This window comes from Durio zibethinus, chromosome 4, assembly GCF_047325235.1.
Source record: "Durio zibethinus cultivar Kanyao isolate XHJ-2024 chromosome 4, ASM4732523v1, whole genome shotgun sequence".
Classification (NCBI taxonomy): domain Eukaryota; kingdom Viridiplantae; phylum Streptophyta; class Magnoliopsida; order Malvales; family Malvaceae; genus Durio; species Durio zibethinus.
In genome coordinates this window covers 4,040,870-4,066,968 of record NC_143165.1, presented here as the reverse complement: position 1 = coordinate 4,066,968, position 26,099 = coordinate 4,040,870, and the positions used below count along the sequence as shown (strand labels likewise).

Here is a 26,099-nt window from a genome sequence, read left to right as displayed (position 1 = left end):
AAGCACAAAATTGTATTAGGTATTTATACACAAATTTAAGTCAAACCTTGCAAATAAAAAAGAAATGTTAAAAGATTTTTTATGAAAAGCTGCTAAAGCTACCTACTTAATGGAATATGAATATGCAATGAAGGAAATGAAAACCTTGCAAATAAAATAGAAACATTGAAGGATTTTTTGTGAAAAGTTGTTAGAATTACCTATTTGAAGAAGTATGAAAATGAAATGAAGGAAATGAAAGCCTTGTCAATTAATGCATAAAAATTGAGCTTAGTGGTCTAAGTCTTACTTTTCAACAATGATTAAGTGTGACATGTTTTTAAATAATTTAAGTGAATCTTTTAATAAGTTTATATTGGATGCAAGGGATAAGCTTATTCTGACAATAATGGAGACTGTTAAAATAAAATTAATGCAAATGATTGTCTTGAAAAGTATAACTACTAAAAAGTATTTGAGACTACTTTGCCCTAAAATACAAAATTAAAAAAAAAAGATCATATTGTGTTATAGTTAAATAGGTGCTAGCCAAAACATGCTAGTGGTCTAAAATACCAAATAAAATGTGGGCCATCAAACCAATATGTGGTGGACCTTCAATTGTATACCTCTTCATAAAAAAAATGGGATTTCATTGGGATTCCATGCATATATGCTGTTTAACCATGTTATTGTCTAAAGAAAAGCTTAAAAATTATATTGATCCATGTTATAGCAAGACCACACAAGTCAATATATATTCTAACTTCAGTTGCCTTATCAAAGGTACAAATCAATGGATAAGTGATGAAATCCTAAAACCAAAACAGTAACCCATTATAAAAAGGTCACTTGGAAAACCACATAAGAATAGGATGAAGAAAATGAATGAAATAAGTGGAAGTTAGTTCAAAATCAATAAGAGATAAGAAAATTCAGTTGTAGCAAATGTAAAAAATCAGAGCATAATGTAAGGACATGTAGATGAGAGATTGATAGTAATAATAAGTTAAATATAGATAAGAGATTTGTCAAATCAGTAAGAAAAAATGTCTCAAAATTACCTGTGAGTGTTTTGATTTATTGATATATATTCATTAATGATAATAATAAACTAATATAGTAACTTATTTTTATTATTTTCATTTTACAAGTGAGGAGAGTTGTTGGGACTACTGATAAAAAAGTTAAAGATCATATTATTGAAATGTATTTTTTAAGGTGTTCAACCACTTCTAACCATATCTAAAAAATCTGAAGTATTACTTTAGCCACTTCAAACCATAAAAATTGGAAGATTTAGAGGGCATGTTCAGCTACTTCCAATGATTGTTAGATAGATGCCTGATGTAAATAATTATTTTGTCTACACTAAACCCATCTTAAAAAAAACCTTAATCATAAATATTGAATCATTTACTGTATTAATGTGTAGGGCTTTAATCAAATTTTTAATCACAACAGAATTCTATCGCTAAACCAAATGGAGTTTGTGAATTAGTTGAAGCTCTTACAAGTACTGAAGCTAACAAAAAAAAAATGCAAATACAGTAGAAGTATTTGTTTAAGCATGCTGTTAAGAGAAAGGTGTTTCCAACTAACGTTCAACAAAACAAGAAAAGTATTAAACGACCAACAAAGCCAAAATCATGAAATGAAAAACCAACAACTTGAAAAAGAGTTTTTTTTTTTTTTTGTACATGATTAGGTTAGGGTATTTTATGCACATAACTTGTTTAAGATATTAATCTAACAAAAAGTCTTATTTTTGGTATGTCGAATTGGCAACAAATTCTTTTTTTATAAGGATATAGATGTAAAGGTTCTTTTTGTAGATAAAAAAAAAATTTTACTGATAACGGTATACATGTAAAGAAGTATACATGTAAGGAGAATACAAATGTATTGATGTTTACGAGTTTGTTTTAAGTCCAACATACTTACTAAAATTACATTTGACTAAGATGGTGTAAATGCCTTATAATTATCAATATAGTCTTGTTTTTAGATCTGTTACTAGTTTATTGATTTCTGATTTATTGGTTTCTTTATTATTTATACATGATATGTTTTTGGATCGATTATAAGTATCAATGCCTTATATGTTTTTTAAAGTTACAAATTCATTAAAGTCAGGTTTAGGGTATTATAATAGCAATTTACTACAATAGCATTAAGTTCATTTATCGTAATAGCATACTAAAATAGCTAAATAATTTAAAGCACTAAGTTCATTATATAATCTAATCTATTACATAATATAGCTGTCACTTTATACAAAAATGATCTTCTAATACCAATCTAAAACCTAAAACACTTGATACATAGTATAATGCACCCAACAAATGTTTTAAAAACCATCTAGTTGCTATCATCATGCATTAACATTAGATACGATATACATAAAAAACCTCATAATCGTTCAATGTCATTATGCCTAATGCACCTAAGACATTAACCTAAAACTTATAATGCATAACTTTAAACACTAAACAACCCTAAACCATTATATAAGAGCTTAATCAAAATGAAAATTAAACAATAGGCCAACAATAAAATCCACAGTATATGTTCTTTCCTTCATTGACTCTTAACGATTCTCACTTTTCGTAAAAGTCCAATAACAATAACTCTTGCACACTTATCAATCGATGGATTATACCAATTGAAGGTCCTCAACTCAGTTAGAATTCCATAATGACAAAAACAAACTCTTATTAGGGTTTTTATCCTTAACTAGAGGAGAAAAAACAAAGAAGAAGAAACAAAAAAAAAAAAAGGAATGAATAGAAAAGATTAGGGAAAGAAATGAGAAATGGGGGAAAGAAATAAAAAAAATTTGTAATTTTGTGTGCAACGTAAAAAAATATAAACCTGTAAGCAAAGCATTTTTTATTAGTTAAGCTAGTCAAATAAACGTTACTGTTTAATGTACAATGACCCAAAAAAATACTTATTCAAATGTTAGTGACTAAAATGAATATTTTAATATTTTAATGACCATTTTAAATTGACCGTAATAGTTAAGTGACCAATTATGTAATTTACCCTAAAAATATTATATTTTTATATAATTAAGATTAAATTTAAATAAATAATATCTATATATACGATATACTAAATTAAAGTTATTAAATTAATTTTTGGTCAAATATGGGTCAAACATAAACTATATATATGTATCAGGTCAGAGTCAAGTACTTAAAATAATAACATAATGTTTGGTTGATTTTGGATAAAATTTTTTAAAAGTTAAATTGAAATTGGGACTGACAAACAAATATTGGTCATTCCTGCAAGCATCAAAACTAAACAAGTAATAATAGTGAACAAGTTTTGTGGCTTCTTTCGGTATTGAAAAATCAGCATCATTATACTAGTTAGTAGTGGTTCGCACAATTTGATATAGGTATTTTTATGTAGGATAGAGGTAAAGGTGCCAAGCTTTTTTGTAAATGGTTGGTGAGATTTTGGTGATGGGCGATTAATGCATTAAACAACTCCATCATAGGTAAAGATTAAGGTGGAGGTAGGTTGACTAACATCGATTTATGATGCCTCAACTATCATGGTCAAATCTATTACCTGACGCACCAAATGCTGGGTCAAAAATGGACTAAGGTTAACCATCTGTCAAAGAAGCAAAAAAGTCAAGAACAAAGGTCGGAAGTTGCTTCGACGTTTGTGCTCTAACACTTAAATCAGTTTAGGTTCAAAAGAAAAAGAAAAGAAAAAAATGCATCAAGGGTAGGCTCGTCCTTATTTATGAAAGGCTGAAGTTTTTATACCTAGAATGACATCACTAACGACGTCCAACTTGAAATAGTTTATGCTAATGTGGACTAAGGTGGACCAATAAAGGGATGGCACGCCAACATGTCCATCTAAAAACACATGGGTCAAGGCTGGAGTCTGCATTAGCAACATGAAAGGAGTGGGTTCATGAATCTTAGTCGCATACCCATTTTCTGACAATCTAGATAGATTAAGTTAGCATAAAGAAAAAAAAAAAAGAAATTCTATTTACACCACATGTTTTACTCTATACACCATACTTCTAAATACACCACAAATTCAAAACTCAATTTTTTATTTTTACTAAATACACCCTTACCCCTCATTTTCTATTTTTCATTCATTTCCTTTCTCTTTTCTTCTCTTTTCATTTCTTGAAATCAAGCTTCTTAAAAATGAATATCCGAGAATCTTTGAGGCTTTTTGAAAATGGATACCCAAGAAGTTTTAAGAATTCTCAAATAACTATTTTCGAAAAGTCTCAAAGATTCTCATATATCTATTTTTGATAAACTTGATTTTATTTTTAACCACTGAAAACTTTAATCATGCACTTATAAACCCATTTTCTTAATAATTTGTGCAAATGGAACCGAAATCGATGTTTTCAACATACATCGCATAAACTTGCTCTTTCTTTTAAGACTCTAGAAAATCAAGAACATCATTTTTTAATTTTTTGATTTTACACAAGCGAAAAGATATTCTTTAGTTTTCTGGTCTCAAGACAAAAACACTTTTATGCCTATGCATGCTTGAGAACTAATGTCTCTTTCATTTGCATATATGATCATGTAAGAATAGGCATATCGATGACTCATATGTGTATATGTGTGTTAGTCCAAGTTGAACACCCTACAAAACATTGACCCTAACAATGTCATCAGTAGACTGGTAAATCAGACAATAAAGATCTCTAATTTTTTAGCCACCAGTCCTTACTATTGAATTTGTCAGTCTACTGATGACATTATCAGTGGCCTAAAAATTAGAAGTCCTTATTGTAGGAATTAAGCCACACCTTGAAGAAATTATTAAAGATGTTTGGAGATTCTAGCATATCCGATTTTCTCATACCAGACATTGATGAAGAAACTTATTTATTTTAGTATTATTTATTTTAAGATTAAATATATTTATTTTATTTAAATTAAAATTAAACGATATAATTAAATAAATTTATTTATTTAAACAAAAATTTATGTACTTTTAAAAATAAATTTTCGAGAATACAAGAAAATTCTTAAAAATTTATTTTTGTTAATCATATTTCTTTCTCAAAAATGAATTACCATGAATACAATATAATTCTTGAAAATCTATTTTTGAGATATACGAAAGTGATTTTGGAATATATAAGCTATTGAAGGTATTTTTAGCATTTAATAAAAGTTAAAATTAGTATTTGTTATATGGGTACTTTTGAAAGAAAATTTTGAGTGTATAAAAAAAAATTTGTGATGCATTTAGGAGGCCTTATAAAAAATGCCTCGGTTCAACTTAAAAGGACAACATTGCCCTTATGTCATTGAGCCATTCCTTAAAATGACTATTTAGTAACCATATTTTTACGGCCTATTCTCTTAGATATTGATTGGTTATATCATCAATTAAATGTACTGCTTTAGCTACACTTTCATTACTTATAAAATAATACTAAAATAATTATTGATCTTTTGCACTTACCCACAATTCCAACAAAATCCATCATTTTCTCCCCTGCATTGCTTTCGAATACTTCCCCTTCATAACCAAAATTAAGGTCTCAAACTTTCAAATACTTCAACTTCCTTTATTAGTTAATAATTCCCAGTCAAATCAGTGAAATGTTTCAACAATTACACTCTGCAACTGCAGATGTCCAAAAAATAAAATTCAAGAAACCACACTAATTGAGGTAACACAAAATTTCATAACATAAAAACACGTACCGTGTTACATTGATCTCAATTACAATAAGCTACAAACAAGCCCATAACAAAGCTATGATATAACAAACAATGCCATCCACAATGCTCACGACTACTGTCATCCCGACAAGAATAAATTTACATTCAAACCAATAGTTTATGGCAGAATCTGGCAAAGCTCTATACGACCTGGGATGGCAGCTGTATCAAGGCTTGACTCTTAATTGCTCTAACAAAAACGACGCCCACCTATCAAAGTAAATCCAAAAGAGGTGGCTGTTCGGATGTTGGTTTGGAATGAGTAGCCCTTAGAGCTGAACTTGCGCCCCTTCCTCGGCCTCTTCCTCTACCCACAGCAGTTGAGGGTGGTGGTGCAAGTTTTGGAGCAGTCTGCTCATTCTTGCTAGAACCAAATATAGACCCAAGATCTGCTGATTTCCGATTACAGTATGAAGAACTCATTAAAGCTGAAATCCCCTGGTTTCAAGAATCCAATAGCGTTCTGGAAACCCCCACTGTTCAAAATACTTACATTCGAAGTAGAAGTCCCATGACTAGGTTAGCATCTCCCCAAAATTTTGGCTGCTGAAGACCCAACTGTTGCAGTTGTCTGTTCGTAGTTCATGTTGCTTGGGTTATCTGTAATAGAACTCGATCCATAATTGGTCGTGTCTGGTCCTGGGGTACCATTCTTGAAGGTCCCAGAATCATTTGAGGAGGCACTAGGCCGTGGAGGCCAGTTAGCAAAAGGATCTAAGTCATCAAAATTTGATGGCGCTGATGTTCCAGCATTTAATTGCTTCTCACCATTGCCTGATTCTGCAGTAAAACCTGAAGATGCACGAGGAGGCCAATCAATGTCAACGGCAGGGCAAGAAACAGACGTTTCAAATCATACTAAATCCATATTTCACGTTATACAAATTCCTATTTTAATATATTAAAATGGGTAATTGAAAAGGCTGCAAGGCACTAAAAATAGCTTAAAGATACTCTTAACAAAATCCATGAGGCAGAATAGCTTGTTGCACAATACAGCATAAAAAATAATTTTAAATAACCTTTTGTTAATTGTTAGCACCTTCAATATATTGAAATCAGCAACAATATAATAGCAAACAGAGAACTAAAAACATTTTATACCATGATTATCTTTCCTAAGAGTGTTCTAAAAAAAATAAAAGAAATAAGCTAAAATCCACTATGAAGGTTTTCAAGGTACTGAATGTAACCTATGATAGGTTAAACACCCACGAGTATGATGATAAAATGGGAATGAAGCCAATGCTATTGAGGAGTAAATTTATTTGCCCATCAGATCAGGGTCTTTGCTTTTGAATTAAGAGAACCATCAAAATGTTAATTTAGAGAACAAGCCATTTATGAGTTGGTGAACTAGAAATAGCAACGAATAAAAAAGGGAGACAGATGACGCTTGAAGATCTTGAAGAATATCAAATGCATCACCCATGAGAGTGAAAGAGGCTGTGAGGAAGAAAGGAGAATGCACATATAAAAATCACTTTAAGAAAAGAAACACGAGTCTGTTTTCCAATATTTATTCATTTAGTTTCCCAAACATCCTTAAAGGCAGACCCATGTTTAATAACTAAAATGGTACTTAAAATTCAATTTTGTTTTACACACTAAGCAAACTTAGGAACGCAGCACTTAAGAGAGGGAAAATAAAATCTCAAACCTTATACCACAACACATGGAGTCAAAATCTTTCCACATCTCAGATAAAGCTTTTAAAAACTCAGACTTCTGCATGTTATCTCTTTCCTGAAAGGAAACAAAATTGTCACTCAAGAATTTAGCATTTTCATAACACTTATTTCAAGCAAGTTACTTCTAGATGACTGCATTCAATGAGCACGTGTTCGACAAGCAAAAATAAAAATGCATACAAGCATGTGGTCAAGGAAGCAAAGAGCACACAACCTAGTATCATCCCGGAAAAATGCAGAACCTGCAAATACAATACATTCAAAACCAATAAATTAATCCAAATTGTAGAGTTTAAATGCCAGCTCAATAATAACTATGTGGAACTGACTGGATATTTCATGCCATTTGCTTTAATTTAACTAACACATCATCCAAGCTAATAATCTCTACTATGCATGTCAAAAAGAGAGAGAGAGAGAGCACAAGACCATCTAAGATGAGACAAACTTATATATCATGCAACAATTTGAATATTTGAAATAAGGAACCAAGCCTTTCATTAGCAGCACAAACATCATGCATCCAACTCAAAACAAAGCCACTGCCTTTTGAGAGGAATTTCATATTATACAACAAACAGCGATTTTAACACATGCTTAATTGCTTTTCACAGCAACTCCATGGTCACTAAACATGCATAACAACCCATAGTACAGATGATTAAACCCCAAAACACTTTTAAAATTGTTTAACTCGAAATAAACTTGCATAACAGAAACAAGTTCCGCTATTCGAAAATCTTTTCGTTTTCTTTCTTTGAGGACATAAAAAAAATGAAAAGGTCTAAAATCCTCCCATTATTACCAGTAAAATCCAGTGCTGATCGCCTGATAGATTCATTTGCAGAGAACATCCTCTGTAAGTCATGGATTAATTCTGGTGGGATAGAGAAGAATGCTTCATTGGATAAGTATGTCAATGTGTTCATATACTGCAGGAAAGAAACACAACAATCAACAACTAGTACTATAAAACAGATTTAAAAAGAGTAAAGAACAGTGAAGCTGAAATATATTAATATGCTAACTTCATTATCATACACAAATTTTAAAAAGACAAATAGAGAAAAAGAAAGAATGGTGTAAGTGTAGTATGCTGCAAAGGAACATACCTTCAACATGTTTATTTGAACTTGTTGATTTCCTATGTCTCTAAAACAGTCTTCAGCACACATACTTCTCTAATTTGTATGAGGTAACAAATGGACAGCAGAAGAAAAAGCTTTTTCATTTTGCCACATGCATGTTTGAAACATTGCCAACATCACTGCAAAGCCATACCTATTGCCAAGTGTGCTAGGATGGGTATTGAAACTGTCTGATTTTGTGCATTGATTCTTAATGATACCGGTAATAGGGTTTGATATTTTGAAGGTTATTTGCAACAGAAAACTCACTAAAAAGATAACTCACAAGAATGTGAATAATGACTGAATATTGTTATTGGATCAAAGAGATAAAAGTTCACCACCACACACACAGAAACACCACCCTAAGAACTCTAATTAGGATACAAAACTATAGAAGTTCACTCTAGAAAATCCACCTATGAGATACAGAACTTGAGAACAATCTAAAAGATTGCTTAAGGTTAAACAAACTCTACTCTCCCTAATACAAGCAATAACTGAAAATAAATAGGCTTGGAACATCTCTACAAGCATGGTAATTTCAAAAATTGTTTTTTTCTTAGGTTGCTGAATTCATTGGATACAAAAACACCATCCTAAGAACTCTAATCAAAGATACATAACTATAGAAGTTCACTCTAAGAAATTCACTTGAGAGATATAGAACTTGAGAACAATCTAAAAGATTACTTAAGGTTAAATAAACTCTACTCTGCCTAATACAAGCAATAACTAAAAATAAATAGGATTGGAACATCTCTCCAAGCATAGAAATTTCAAATACTGCCTTTTTCTTGGGTTGCTGAATTGATGGGATTGTTTTCAATAGTTTTTTTTTGCTAAAATGGTGTCCAAAATGATGAGATTTGCATGTGAACACAATAAACTGTAGTGTGAACACAATAAACTGTAGTGTGAACACAATAACCTATAATGTGCTGCCTAAAATTATGGGACTTACATCTGAACACAATAATCTATAGTGTAAACACAATTGGCTACCTATTTACTCATGCAAATTACAACCTTGCAAATTGACAATGTGCTTAATATTTAGTGTCATGAAACTTACCATAATCTCAGCTTTCTTTATAATCTCCTTTTCCAACTAGTATGAACACAATCTCTCTATTACAAACCACCTTATTTATGCATTTGTTTAGAAGATTAGATAGGCCCATCTTCACTTTTAATAAATTTTCCTTATTCTCAACTCAAGTTATAAAATCTATTAACACTCCGATGTCAATGTCCCTTGGTTGGAAAAAACTTGTCCTCGAGTCTTAATTAGTCTCCTCGCCATTGTAGGGTGACGACAAATCAACAACATTGAAGGTGGAAAATACCCCATAGTGTCAGAAAGCTCTATCTTACAGACATTCTCCCTTTGAAGAACTCTAAATGGACCATCTACCTTCAGTTGTAACTTGCAAAACTTCCATAGTAGAAATCTCTCTTTCCATAAGTGAATCCACACCAAATCACCTTCTTTGAACTCCACATGTCTTCAATGCTTGTTTGTTGCCCTTTTATATTTCTCATTTTGCTACAAAATCCTAACTCACTTGCTTATGTGGCTATTTGATACCCTTAGTTATTTCCTTCGCATCTCCACTAAATTATTGATTAGAAGGAAAAGAAACTAAATCTAAATGCTTGATTGGATTCTTACCATACACCACCTCAAAAGGGCTACAACCAGTGGTTTGGCTTAGTAAACGATTGTAGGCAAACTCTACTTAAGGTAAAACAAGATCCCATTGCTTGATGTTATTCCCCATATAACTTCTTAAAATGTTATCCAAGCTGTGGTTGATCACATCCATTAAGGATTAGGACAAGGACTATAATTAAAACTAGTGATAAAATTCGTCCATAGGGCCATCAAACTTAGAAAGCATTGATCCTTTTAAGACTAATTTAGACTCGAGGACAATTCTTTTCCAACCAGGGGAAATTGACACTGAAGTGTCAACACATTTTACAACTTGGGCTGAGAATATGAAAAATTTATTCCAAAGGCCTATCCTTGATCCTAATCTACTAAACAAATGCAGAAATAAGATGGGCTAGAATAGAGAGATTATGTTCATCCTAACTAAAAAATGAGTACGAAAAAGGATGGGATTATGGTCAGATTCATGACACCAAATATTAAGTGCAAGGCTATAATTTGCATGAGTAAATGGGCAGCCAATTGTGTTCACACTATAGATTATTGTATTCACATGGAAATTCCATAATTTTAGAGAGCAGCTAATTGTGTTCACATTACAGTTATTGTGTTCACATGCAAATCCTATCGTTTTAGACACTATTTTAGCAAGACAAGATTGAAGACAATTCCAGCAATTCAGCAACCCAAGCTTGGAGAGATGTTCCAAGCTTATTTATTTTCAGTTAGTATTTATATTAAGCATAGTAGAATTTGTTTAACCTTAAGCAATCTTTTATGTTATTCTCAAGTTCTGTATCTCTTAGGTGGATTTCCTAAGTGGTCAACTTCTATAGTTCTATATCCTTGATTAGAGTTCTTAGGGTAGCGTTTCCATATTCTTAGTGTCTAGTTTTGGTGGTGAACTTCTAACCCTTTAACAATATTCAGTCATTATTCACATTCTTGTGAGTTATCTTTTTAATGAGTTTTCTGTTGCAAATAAATTTCAAAATATCAAACCCCATTACCAGCATCAGATTGGTATCAGAAAGCTATGACAAGTCATCATTGTCAAGCACCAACAAAAGATGTGGAAGTTAACACAGACATTACAGTAGCTACAAATGCCGACCCAAAAGATGATGTCCTTAAAAAGATGCGGCAACAAATTCTACGACTACAATAGCAGCTTCGTTATCATGAAAAACGTAAGGAGGCAAAGTAACATGAAAAGAGAAATGGTGATAAAGAAGATGAATTCAACCTTTTCCACCATGCAAACAATCGTGATTCACAACATATCACTCCACCACCTCCCAAAAATGTAAAAGAATACCTATGCAAAAACCAACCTCAACATAACATGTTCAACTCGAAGACAAAAATTCCTGAGTTTGAAGGGAAGATTTAGCTAGAAGAATTCCTTGATCGGTTGCACACGGTGGAATGAATATTTGAATATCATGATACTCTAGAACACTATAACATCAAGTTGGTGAATACCAAGCTTCGAAAGCATGCCTCACTTTGGTGGGAGACCTTGGAAAAGCAACGAGAAAGAGAAGGCAGGAGCAAAATTACAACTTGGGATAAGATGAAACGAGAGTTGAAAAGGAAATACTTTCCAAACAATTTTCACCAAGATTTCTTCCTTAAACTCCATATTTGAAGCAAAGGGATCTTTCGGTGAAAGAATACACAACAAAATTTAGCCACCTCATGTTGAAGTGTGAATTGGAGGAGCAAGAAGAATAGACCATCTCACGCTACCTTGGAGGCCTAAAGTATGAAATTTCTAAAGTGGTGCAACCACAACCATATTAGACTTTTAATGATGTGTGCAAGCTAGCCCTTAAGGTGAAAAGGTGTCAAAAAGAGACTCGTAGTAGTAGTTCGAGGCTTGGGGTCACAGGAGAACTACATTAATAAGGAAAGCACGTCTAAGACCAATGTTTCTACCAAACCCCCTTCAAAGCTACCCCTACAGAAAAAAGGAGCCACTTCCAACAAACCACAATCTAGTGCTGCCAACACTCAAATCCAAAGATGCTTCAAGTGCCAAGGACTTGGGCACATAGACTCTACATGTCCAAACCACAAGATCATTAAGTTGGTTGAAGATGAATATCTTGAAAAAGCTAAAGGAGAACTAGTGGAAGAACCCTAGGATCTTAAAGAGAGAAGACCTATAGTGATCTTGAATCCTCACTTGTTATACAATACAGCTTGAGTGACACGCATGTAAAGGAAGAAGACTGGTTGCACAAGAGTGAATTCCACACTAAGTGCATTGCTCATAAAAAGGCATGTGATGTGATTAGTGATAGTGGCAATTTTGAGAATGTGGTGTCCATTCTCTTGGTGCAACAGTTAGATCTAAAACCCATGGAACATCCTCATCTCTACAAGTTGTCATGGTTGCAAAGAGGAAATGAGATCGAGGTCAACAAACACTGTTTGGTGCCATTCTCTATAGAGAAACACTATAAGGATGAAGTATGGTGTGATGTAGCCCCTATGGATGCTTGCCATTTACTGCTTGGAAGGCCATGGTATCATGACCTAAGGATTTGGAAGCAATGTGAGCATGGTTCACATAGTCAGTTTATGCTGCATGATAGCTATCTCTTTAAAGCTAATTGCCTATGTAGTCCTCAATGCTCTCTAAGACAAGCCATTATCACTGAAACTCATGATGGTGCATTGGGAGAACATTTAGGAAGGGATAAAACCCTTGCTCTGATACAAGACAGCTTCTATTGGAAAAAATGGAAATGGATGTTATGAAGCATCTTGAGCAATGTATGGTATGTCACCTTGCCAATAGTCACAGCCAAAACATTAGACTATACACCCAACTACCTGTACCCTGTGTTCTTTGGGAGGATGTCAGCTTGGACTTTGTAGTGTGATTGCCAAGAACTCAACGGAACAAAGATTCCATCATGGTGGTTGTGGATCGTTTCTCCAAAATGGTAAATTTTATTCCTTGTAACAAAACCATAGATGCTTGTCATGGTTTTTATTGGTATTTTAGAGAGAGCGTGGAGTTACAAGGTGTTCCAAAATCCATGATGTTCGATCAAGGTTCCAAGTTCTTAGGTCATTTTTGGTGCACCATTGTAGGAAACTTATCACTAGCCTTAATTATAGCATTTGTCATCATCCTCAAATCAAACGGTAGCTTGGGTAACCTTTTAAGAATTTATGTGGGGAAGAACATCAAGCAATGGGATCTTATTTTACCTCAAGTAAAGTTTACTTACAACCGCTCACCAAGCCAAACTACTGGTTGTAGCCCTTTTAAGGTGGTGTGGGGTAAGAATCCAATCAGCCCTTTAGATTTATTCCTCTCCCTATTAATCAACAATTTAGTGGAGATGCAAAGGAAATAGTTAAGGGTATCAAATGGCTACATGAACAAGTGAGAGCTAGGATTTTGCAGCAAAATGAGAAAAATAAAAGGGTAACAAGCAAGTATCGAAAACATATGGAGTTCAGAGAAAGTGACTTAATGTGGATTCACTTGAGAAAAGAGAAATTTCCACCAAGAAAGTTTGGCAAGTTACAACAAGGCAGATGGTCCATTTAGAGTTCTCCAACGCATTGGGGAGAATTCCTAAAAGATAGAGCTTCCCAACACTTATGGAATATTTGCCACCTTCAATGTTGCTGATTTATCACCTTACCATGGCAACGAGACTAATTCAAACTTGAGGACAAGTCTTTTCCAACCAGAAAAAATTGACACCAAAGTGTCAACACATTTTACAACTGGGGCTGAGAATAAGGAAAATTTATTCTAAGTGAAGATGGGTCTATCCTTGGTCCTAATCCACTTAACAAATGCAAAGATAAGGTGGGTTGGAATAGAAAGATTGTATTTACACTAGCTGAAAAAAGAGAGTATGAAGAAGAATGGGATTATGGTAAGATTCATGACACCAAATATTAAGCACATTGTCAATGTACAACGCTGCAATTGGCATGAGAAAATAGGTAGTAAATTGTGTTCATACTACAGATAATTATGTTCAAAGTAAGTCCCATAATTTTAGGTAGCAGCTAATTATGTTTACATATAAGTTATTGTGTTCAAACTACATGCTATTGTGTTCACATGCAAATCGCATCATTTTAGGTACCATTTTAGTAAGACAAGATTGAAAACAATTCCATCAATTCAACAACCCAAGAAACAAGCAGTCTTTGAAATTCCCATACTTGGAGAGATGTTCTAAGCCTATTTATTTTTAGTTATTGCTTGTATTAGGCAAAGTAGTGTTTGTTTAACCTTAAGCAATTGTTAAATTATTCTCAAGTCCTGTATCTCTTAGATGGATTTCCTAGATTGGTGAACTTCTATAGTTCTGTATCTTTGATTAGAGTTCTTAAGGTGGTGTTTTTGTATCCCTTAGTGTCTGGTCTTGGTGGTGAACTTCTATTCATTTAATCCACTAACAATATTCAGTTATTATTCACATTCTTATGAGTTATCTTTTTAGTGAGTTTTCTTATGCAAATAACCTCCAAAATATTAAACCCCATTACTAGCATCACTTAAGCCCATTTAATATCTATATTTTTAGGCCCAAGACTAGCTTTATGGTTTGCCTAAAGTTGGTATAAAAGTGTTCTTTTGGGGGTTTGGTTCTGTGGCATCAAGAAAGCGAGGAACACATAAATATCCTAAGTGAGTGACTAGAGATAAAAGATTGATTGCAAGTTGGTTTTGATAAGAGCTTTATGATTGTAATCTCAAACCTTTGATAGTGAATTTCTTCTTTGTTGTGCTCATGGGCATAGGGAATAAATATCTTCTTTGTTGTGCTCACGAACCATGTCTATGGTGGTGCTCTCCTTTACCGTTTCATGATTTTTTGTTTTCTTACTGCAATTATTCTAATTTCTAAGTTTGGTTAATTTGATCGCTTTCTGTTGCAACTGTGGTTTGGAATAGTGTCTAAATCAAACAAGTATTCAGAGCAATTTTCATAAAAATTGATTGATCTTGCTCTTAGTCATGGCTTCTAATATCAAGAAATTCCATGGTAGAAAAGATTTTAGTCTTTGGCATGTAAAGATCAGAGTTGTTCTTATACAAAAAGGGTGATCAAATTAATTGGAAGGCAAAAGTAAGCTACTAATAACGATGAGCGAAGGAGATAAGAAAGACTACTAGAATCATGCTTTGAGCGTGATGAGTTCTGTTTTATCATAAGAACTTCTTTTGGAGGTACAAGATGAAATAACTCTTGATTGGTTATGGCAAAAGCTTAAGAATATTTATTTGACCATAGCCCTCAGCAATCAGCTTTATTTGAAGTAGAGGTTTATATGGACTTTGAAAGAATGTACATCTTAAAAGACCATCTCAAGAGTTCAATAAAGTAATTTTACACTTGAGAAATATTGAGGTCAAAACTGAAGATGAAGATCAGATTTTTTTACTCATGTTCATTGCCACCTTCAAATGAGCACTTTGTTGATGTATGGAAGGAATAACTTTGATGTCCTTGGAGGATGTCAAAGCTTCTTTGAACTAAAAGGAGTTGAAAAACAAGGTGATGGAGGAACAAAGGAATACTAATATTGATGATTGCCATGGGTTAGTAAGGCAAGGAAAAAGGTCAGGAAGGAGTGGTGATCGAGGTGAGACTAAATCTAAGTCAAATTCAAAAAGGACAGTGACACGTTTCAAGTGTGGAGAGATGGTCATGTTAGGTGGAACGATCCTAAACTCAAGGATGATAAGTCGAATGATGAAGCTAACATAGTTAGAGTTTGCAATTCCAAGAAAGATGGTTTAGTTATTACTATTACCTCTGAAAAAACTTTGAGTTCTTGACAAGCTAATATGTTATCACATGTGTGGTAAGAGGGAGAGGTTTGTTACCTATGAAACCATTGAAAAATAGCTTTCTTAGGTGCTGCTTCACCTCTCCAGATTGTTGGTATGTGAATTGTTAGTTTTGAGATGTATGATGGTATGCTGAGAAAATTCATTGTTCATCACATTCATGGCAAAATGTTGATTTCCACTAAAACAATAGAATGTTCAGATAATTTCATAGTGCAGCTTACACTATCATGATATTAATTCCTATTTCCTGATGCAGGATTCTTGAAGATAAAAGGAGAAGATCTGGGGACGTATTCAGATTGAAGTATCATGTTGTGTTTCTGCTGTACAACATGAATCTCTGCATTTTTCTTAATCTGAATTTATCAAAGCAGTAAGGAGAGAGGTATGTTCATGGGTAAAATCATTTGCTAATTCATGGCTGTCATCTACAGATTTTTGGGAGTTTTACTTGTCTCATGCAAGCAGCTTGGGTATGAATATATCTTGGCTAATATGAATTAACAAGAATGGTAGCTTTCACGATAATGCTTGCTTGCACATTACCAATGGCTGTTAGCTTATCTGCAAGCAGACTAGTGAAGGAGCTCCAAATGATGCAGGGAGTGCAGGAAATGGATGGAAGGGTTGAGTCAGGTGAGAATTGATGGCTTCCTCCTCCTGTAGGTTTGATCAAAGTCAATGTGGAAGCAGCTTATAATTCTGATGACAGAAGTGCAATGTTGGGAGCTGTCACATGAGATTCAGGAGGCATTGTATCGTTTTGTGCTGTTACTAAAAACGACCAGATCAATTCCCCCTTCCTTGAAGAATTGAAGGCCATTCTTTACGGTGTAGAGGTGGCAAGGAAACATGGATTTATGCCTGTATGCTTTGAAAGTGATTCAATGCAGGCTATCAAGGAAATTGCTAAACAGAGATCAACCTTCTTGGGAATGGAGTGGTATTATTTCATACATTTTGGATTCATCTTTGGAATGTAGTAGATGTCAGTTCTCTCATCTTAGGAGAAGTTCTAATCTCTTTGCTCAAAATTTGGCTAAAGGTACATGTGATGTAGGGGAATATTGGTTCTGGTAGGTATCTCCCCCTATCTCCTTTGTAATCCTGATTTAAGTTGATCTTAATGAATTTCTTTTTCTATCAAAAACAACAGGTCACAGGCAGCCACAATGAAGAGAAAACTTGCCAGAATATAAACATGACAGGAAAGTAGTTTTTTTTTTTTTTAAAGAAAACAAAAACTGGATCAATTTTATTGGCAATGGCAGAAGGATAAAATTTTAAATTAGTAAGTACCATCTTGACATTATTGTGGCAGTCGAACAAAGGCTTTCGAGCAATTAAGTGGTAGGCAAGGCATCCAAAACTGAAAATATCAGAAGAACATCCAGCTGAAGATGCTTTACTACAAACCAATTCAGGTGCAGAGTAATTAAACGTTGGATGAAGAGGCATGACAGAATCTTCAATATCATATTCCTGCACAAACCATACAAATCAGAATATAATAGCTAAATATGGATCATTATTGCAAACATGTTAAATCCATCCGTCATGATGAATGAATGGATAAAATATCATAACGAGCATCTCATATTTCAAAGAGAAAACACCACATAGCCAACAAGTCAAAAAGAATAAAACACAGAAGAAAGCAAAGCCTAAAAAGTAGAAAGAAAATTACATAGAATAGAAGCATTGACACCAAAGCCAATAAGGTGGCTAAAGAAAGGAGTTAAAATGGTATTCCAAAATGCACAAACAGCAATAAATAAGATAATCTTGTATGACCATATACTGCATCTATCACGTATCCTATTACGACATAAAAACACACATGACATTCATATCCACATTGCTAAGGCTAACTAATGAAAGATGGCATAACATTTAGTAAATTATCAATAGTGAACTAGACTATGTTACTTACAATCAAGGATGAGCGTCAGATATGCACATGTGCCCGACATGGCTACGTTCAAATTTTTCATGCTTTTCCTTATATTTGGATGGTCAAACCTACATGCCCACATCTGTTGGAATAGCTAGAGCAAATGAGTTTTTCTTCATATTTGTTTCCCTTGTTTCATGTTTTGATTTCAGTTGTGTCAAGCATAAGGAGTTTTTCACATTCTCATTTTTTCTTTGGGTAAAAGAAAGAGTACTACGGCTCAAACCTAGCAATTCTTTCCAAACTCCACCAACCTTACCACTTGAACTAAACCCTTAAAATATCAATAGTTTCACTTACAGCATAATGGAAGGCCTGCACATTAGCCAAATCACTAGAGGCCTGATCTGTTGAGATAGCAAAACCAAACCCAACAAGCTTCCAAGTTCCACATGACGTAATTAGGACATTCTGCAAAGTACAATCTCAGTAGTTAGACAAACCTATACAGCAGTTATATTCCCTACCCACAATGATCTATCCTTGAGTCTCAAGGGGCACATAATAATCTCTTTTCAATGATTGACAAATTATAAAAAAAAAAAAAAAAGGAAACAAAAATGTACAATGGAATTGAAGGCCTAACCTACTAAAAATTAAGAAGGATGAAAATTTTGAAAAAAAAACAAAAGGAATAAGAGGATAACTCCATGAGGACAGCCCATAAACTACCACTAGTTCTTTATAACAGCACATAAAAAAAATTACGCGGAAAAGGGAAATAAAGCGTTCGAAGCATTATTAGCAGTCACATTAGTAGAAATCAGGAAAAGACTTTTACAAAAACAAAAAAAAAAAAAAAAAAATTAAAAGGTAAAGAAGTAACCTCAGGTGATATAGCCCAATAAATAAGACGTGCATTGTTATGAAGAAAATCCAAGGATTCTGCAATCTGAAGCAAACCATGCTTCACCTCTAACAAACCCATTTCCTGTGAAGCAAAAACACTTTTAAGCTTGCTATAATTATAAAGGATATGATGGTGAAGACATAACATGATGGTGTATAATTCAAGCATTCAGCATTCCCAGTTAAATTTTCAAGAACAACATTTTCATCTTATATAAAGAAATGTCAAATCTAAGACACAAGCATATCCAATGTTGAAAAGAAAGAAATATGTCAAACCTAGCAATAACTCAATGTTATTGCAATGTGTTCGCATAGAGCGGAACTAGAGGAGAGTAGAATGAAAGGGACCAAATTTTTACTATTATCCTATTTGGGAACTTTTTCTTAAAAGGATGAGGATATAGTTTGACAGTGAAACTAAACCCCTTAAAATGTCACTTTATATTCCACAAAATCAAAAGGATTCTAAAGTATTCTGCTACAATAGTTTCTGCACGTGATTCCTTTAAACCATTAAAAATGTAATTTAATAATAATCTCAAAATGGGTTATAGTAGTTTTACCCCTAAACTTAAAACTTTAGCCTTCTCTCCACTATGAGAAAAGGTAAAAAAATATTGTTTGTACTACTCAACTCTACTCTAGTAATCTTTCCACCCATTCACTCTATACTCTTCCACACCCAAACTTTCCAACATACTGTTGGATGCATTAAGGTTGTGACCAAGTGGAAGTTAAATAACTGGGCATATCAAATGCAACCAATCAAGCATTGTGAAAACCTAAGCTTAAATTCAAACTATATTTCTGTGCGCTTCCTTCCTATTTAATTTAGAAAAAAAATTAATGTAGCAATTAAGAAATTAAAATTGAAGCGGCCATAACATAAGTTGGCATTGAAGGGTTACATTAAGCACTAAGTTTTAGACCTATCTATACTTTTACTCAAGGTTGAATCATCATAGACACTAACTTTGCGAGTGAACATTTTCCATCTTAATTACAAAAGGCATTATCCATCTAGGAGTATCTGTGAACAAAATCATTAAATATGATTTTTACATAAATTCTATCAAGCTTTTTGTTCTCAATTTTCCAAATGGTGCGTTTCAGATTCTAATTTCTAACAATTGATCATTCCTTTACTTCCCTTTAGCCTTTACAAAGTACCAATTCTATAATACTTCAAATTCATAATTAAAATAGTAGTGCATCAATAACTTGTTCAAATAAAAGATTTCGTCTTTTGAAGCCAGGGGCTATAATTAGGTTTTTCCTTTTTTTTTTTTTTTTTAATGAACAAGGGTAACAGTTTATGGGCTCTGCAACAACAAAGAAGTAATGGTTCAAGGAAAATATCTTTTGGTAGTTACAGAGATCATTGATCCAATACTTCATTAAATGGTTTATAGTGGCCACCCACGAGTATTGGCAAATTTCTATTTTGCTAAACAGACCCTGATTGTAGAAAATTCATACTATACTTTCTAAAACTCAAAGATTTTATCCCTAATCCAATCTATATTAATAAGTCTTTCCCTATCTCCATCTTGAAATTCCAGATTTAGTCAAGTTCTATGATGACATAGAATACTGACAAGTTGTTGAACTTAAATACATGTTTTTTGGAAATTTCCTTCAAGTAAGGAAATAAGTACAGCAAACACATTGCACAGCATAGTTTCCCCTTCTTGTCTCAAATTCATATGCAATCAACTTTTCTTATCTCCTTTAGACCCTCTAAAAATTGCACATATTTTCTAACCAATTCCTCCTAACAAACCTCCCAAATTTTGAATTAAATTAAGCAGAAAATTTCAGCAACCCGTTTCCTCGCTGTCTGACACTTTTTGCCTCTAAATATAGTATCACACTAAAATTGAACAGTGTTTGATCACCAAGCAAACCCACTTTCAGCACTTGCAACTGATGTTACTCCTAGTCCACAATGCCTATTCCTTAATTTTAACAACTGTTTTTCTTAAAAGTCAGATACTTCCACAACTCTATTGATATAAAACAAAAGAAAGCACGTTGCTAAATTATCTATGTACCAAAATTGACATTAGGTGTATTGACTAACTTTGAAACAATTATTTAGTAAATTAAGAAGAAATTACAATTCACCACTTATAGTAAATCTACTAAATTGGATAAAGCCACTCCAATTCAAACATCATGCACAAAATTGATCCTAGAGAACTACATTACTGAAAATTCACATTCATAGTATGCAAATTGGTTTGGGTAGATAGATTCACAGATTTGGATCTACAACCATTTAAGATTCAATCATTGATACCAAGCATTGCAGTAAGTCAAAAAGTGAAACTGAACCAAATTCAAATTGAATTAAGAAAAAGACAGGAAAGCACGTACCATCCCTTTGAGATCCTTAGGAACCTTGGCAACATTCTCCACATTCCCAAGTGCATTAGCTACCGAAGCAAACAATGGCTCTGTAACCATCGCCATCGCATTCTTATTCTCATCCAAAGCCTGCACCACGTGGACCACTCCTGGATGCCTCAGCTTCACCAGCTTCGCTGCATCCGCCCGTATCAGATAGAAGAATGAATCCTCCGCCACCTTGGACAGCCCTGCGCGGGCGCGAGTCTCCGATAAAACCTTCTTGTCCAGCACCCATACGCAAACAGTGGGATACTGGTGGGGACGCGTTCCGTCTCGCGCCTTGGCCTAGTATAACTTCCAGGCAAGGCCTGGCCCTGCCGAGCCGATCTGGTCAAGGAGCTCATGGTCCTGGAAAGCTTTGGGTCCGGTTACCTCCTATACGGTTGATTGCACAGTTTTCTCGATTACTGCGGCCGTTTTCGCCAGAACTTGGGTTAGGGCTTTCATGTTGATAGACATTTTTTTGAAAATGAATGAAATTATTAATATATTTATAGAAAAAATAATTGAATTACGGAAGAGGAAGGAGGAAGAAACAAATAAAGGAAGAAATGGCCTTTTCCTTTCTTTGGATCAGAACTATGTTTCTTTGCTTGCCTTCCCTCGTCTCCTGAGACTTTCGTTTGTTAATTTCTTTTAAATTCTAATTTATCCTTGCATACTAAACTAACTCAATATGTTATAGAATGAATTTTACTATGATTCCGATTTGTTCTTTTAATTAATAAAGGAATTGTTTTTCCTGATTGATTTGAAACTTAATAAACGAATGTAATACAATAAAAATTGAGTCTGTTCATAAATTATATGTTGAATACTTTATTATTTTTCACAAATAAATTGAATATAAATAAAATTTAATATGATGATGAAATGAATTTTAAAATTTATCTTGTAATTATTAATTTATTTGTTTAGTTTAAATATTTATTTAGATGGATAATAAGATTAGTTTCGATAAAATTAAATATAATATTAGAGATGAGATTAATCATTATAATAATAAGATTATTAATTATAATGGTAAAATTAAAATAAGTAATAAAAAATATATTTTGATACAAATACAGTTGTAATTATGAGGTAAATTGTAGTGAAAAGAAAATATAATCATTAAATACGGTAGGTGAAAATCTCTACATAATAAAATTTATACTATATTTTTATATTTGTGAAATTAATAAATAATTAAAATTTACTAAAATTATTTTATACCAAAAAATAATAATGAGATTCAAGTTTGGTTACAATGAAATTTTTAGTATATGTTAAAGTAATAAATATTAAAATCTTTAGATTTAGAGTTATTTAATTTTTTTAAATAAAAGATATCAACCAAATAAATTTATTCGCCAAAATAAATAAATAATTAGAACTTGAATAAATACATAAATAAAAATTAAGTTATTTAGTTGATAATTAGTTTATTATAAATTATAAATTATTATTTATTTCTATTAAATTAAAAAAATTATTTAAAAATTTTTAAAAAAAAAGGTAAAAGAAAAGCTGGGCCGAGGACATTTTCATCCATATACTATAGTTTCAAGGGTAAAATTGAAATAAAAATGAGAAAACTGAGATATTTTAGGAAAGCTAAATTTCGATATGAATGAAAATTTTCACTAGATCTTCATGGGTCCAATCAATTTTACGGCTTTAGTACGTTTAAAATGACTTAATTGTACTGCACTTATATTTACTAAACAATCTCTCAGCTCAATTAGACATCCTAATTGAATTACACCGAAAGTAAAAACTCATCCAAATGAGCTTTAATAAGCAAATATAAACAAAACAAAAAAAAAAAATAAGTTCACAAATTGTTTATCAAACATTCTATTCGTTTATACTTCATTCTTATATACTTATGTCATCATATACTTAAATTCTATTGAATTCAAAATCTAAAAAAAATATTATCAATATATATCTATAACAATATATTAAAGTAGCCTTCTCTAAAGTTCATGTTAACATTAGTTCAAGCCCAATTAAGTAACATTAGTCACTCGATTAACCCATAACAAGATTTTTTACTTTTAATAAAGGACAAAATTATCTTTTAAAGTCTCAAATTTTTTGAAAAATATTGTTTAAAGATTAAAAAAAATTAATTGAATGTGCTGGAGCTTTAAATGAATGAAATTATATATCAATATACAAAGTTTTACCAGCAAAATTTTAAAATTTTTAACTTCTTAAAACCAAGATCAATCAATAAGATTATACAAACATAGCATTTATAGGTTTTCAGCCAAAAGTGGTTACCTCTAATGTCGACTTTGGTTTACTCTAAACAAGTGATCAACTAAATTCTTTTGCAAGCCAAGAAGTTGTCCAAACATGCAGCCTCTAATGGTTATCTATATAAATACTTGTGAAAAAACCTTCTTTAAAAATGGAAGGAACACAACCTATGTTATAGTTAGTGAGTACTTTAAAAACCTTTTTTTCTTATGTCTTAAGTTTGTTCTCTTTGAGTTGCTTTTAACTTATTTTTACATCTAGCATCTTATAAGAAGGGTGACTAATGTTCTTTTTATAAAATGAGGGTACAACCAACTTAGGGTTGTATATAGGTTGTATAAGTCCCAATTAGCCCTTATGCTAGCCCAATGTACATAACAAATAGACATTGTCTCTTGTTCATTTTCTTTATCTTTGGGTCTAACCTAAACCAAATTAAGTTTAACTTATTTTGTCCCAATTTTAGTTTTTTACAATTATCTTATTGTGTGTAACACATTAGATTTCTTAGTATGTTGATAATAAACATAAGATTGTAATCTTTTATATATGACTTAAATGAATCAACCTTTTGATTTCATCACTAATTCTTTAATTAGTCAATTTTATGTTTATAGATCATGATCAATGTTAGATACATTGTCATGACTCCAATTACTAAAGAAAGTTAATATGGCTTGACAACTTATCCATGCATGGTCTTGATGTATGGTTAATATCATTTTATCACAAAGCATCTCTACTTGAATATTAAGCATAGTTTAGTATCTACTAAATCTTTTTCAATCATATTAAGCTTATCATTGACATTAACTCACAAATAAGCTTTAGTACAATTTTAAACTCTTATTTCACTTTGATCAAATATTTCTCAAATAAATTCAATCAAGACTAATTAATATACTCTCTTGATCATACAAGGTGATAAATCTTATTTTGATTACTCCATACATCTTCATATACCTCATGTTATACCAAACTATACTTGATTAGAGCAAACTTAGTTAGAACTATAAGTAAAGTCAAAGTATAGCATTCATCATATAAATATCATAAGTATTTTCAAGTCAAATATTCATTTATACAACCATCATATGATAACGTAGTTATAGATACTATGTAAACTATCATATAGCATTTTCATCTCAGCTCATGTTTAGTGAACTTGTTCTTGTAACAAACGCCTATATATTAGCTCAAGTTTATTCAAATTTCAACCTATGAGAACTGTTGCTTGCTTTATAAGTAAGAGTATAATTATGTGTTAGTCTCAATAGTTTTTTTTAAAGCCCTCTTATTGATAAAGCATCGACTAAGAACTATTTTGGTACATATAGCTTTTATGTAATGATAATATCATAATTATAATCTCATTGTAATTTCTTTGCAAAGTTTTATTTATATTTCAAAGACTTTATCATGTAAGCATCAACGATAAAAATATATGTATATAAACTTAATAATAAAACAATCAAGACCTTTATTAGATATCAAATATCTAAATATCACAAATATGATAATGTTTTAACTAAAAATGATTTGGCTTGAAAAGTAACTACCAACATTAAGCTCCTAAAGCTTCATGATTTAAAAAAATAAAAAAAACCAAAAGGAAAAAGGGAATGAGATTGAGAAGGAGTCGAGATAAAAAAAAGAAAGAAAATAGCCATTAATAGGGTGGATCTATGGATATTTGCTCTGACAGTTAAGCAAGTCTATGATGGTTAGAATTGAGATAAAGAGAGTAAAGAAAGATTAATAAGAAAGATGAAAGAAAAAATAGAAAATAGAAAAAAAAGGTAAAAAAATATAGAGACAAAAATAAAGAAAATGATGTTTATGGTTTTTTTCATGTTCTTGGATTTATTTTTTATTTTAAATAGTCCTTGTTATAAATCTTAAATTACTATATCTTTTGCTTTTTTTTTCATCTCATGCTGAATTAGATTTTTTTCTTAGAATTTATTGATTTTTTTTATGCTCAATATGTTGTTAAAAATAGGGGTGTAAATGATACATTAGTATTCGCAAGTTATTCGGATTCAATTCAAATAAAACTCGAATTCGACCCGATTATTATCGAGTCGAGCTCGAGTAGCTCAACTTATTGATCAAGTCGAGTTCAAACATTCTTATACCTATCTCAAATAACTCGTGAGTCTAATCAAACTTTTATATTTAAATATATTTTTATTATTTTAATTAATAAAATATCTTGAACTTGAGCTCGAGCTCGAATATAAATAATCGAGTTTTTGTTGAATATAAGAATCGAACTTATTTTTACATGTTAATTGAGCCTAATCGAGCAAGCTCGAGTAGTTCTATTTCTATCTAGAGTCTAGCTCGAGCTAGAAAAATAAAACTTGATCGAATTCGAGTCGAGTTTCGAGCCTTGAATTTTGAATCGAGCTCAAGCTTAATACTATATTGACTCGAACTTGATCGATTACACATCTAATTAGAAAGCAGTAAATTCCTCATTTTCCATTCACCTTTTGTTCTTTCTTATATTCTTATATATCATCAGTTTAACAAATTTGTTGGATGTGAAAAAAGTTATTGAA

At 32.2% G+C, this 26,099-nt stretch overlaps 1 pseudogene across 1 annotated transcript; it reads right to left on the bottom strand.

The window, feature by feature from the left end:
- Positions 1 to 5,545: 5,545 nt before the first annotated feature.
- LOC111287859 (SCY1-like protein 2 A) lies at positions 5,546 to 22,058 on the bottom strand (annotated as a pseudogene). Its single transcript, XR_016341312.1, has 8 exons — positions 21,250 to 22,058; positions 18,845 to 18,949; positions 18,319 to 18,429; positions 17,364 to 17,546; positions 8,220 to 8,346; positions 7,595 to 7,656; positions 7,384 to 7,469; positions 5,546 to 6,571 (listed from the first exon to the last, which is right to left on the bottom strand). The product of XR_016341312.1 is annotated as an SCY1-like protein 2 A (transcript).
- Positions 22,059 to 26,099: the final 4,041 nt, after the last annotated feature.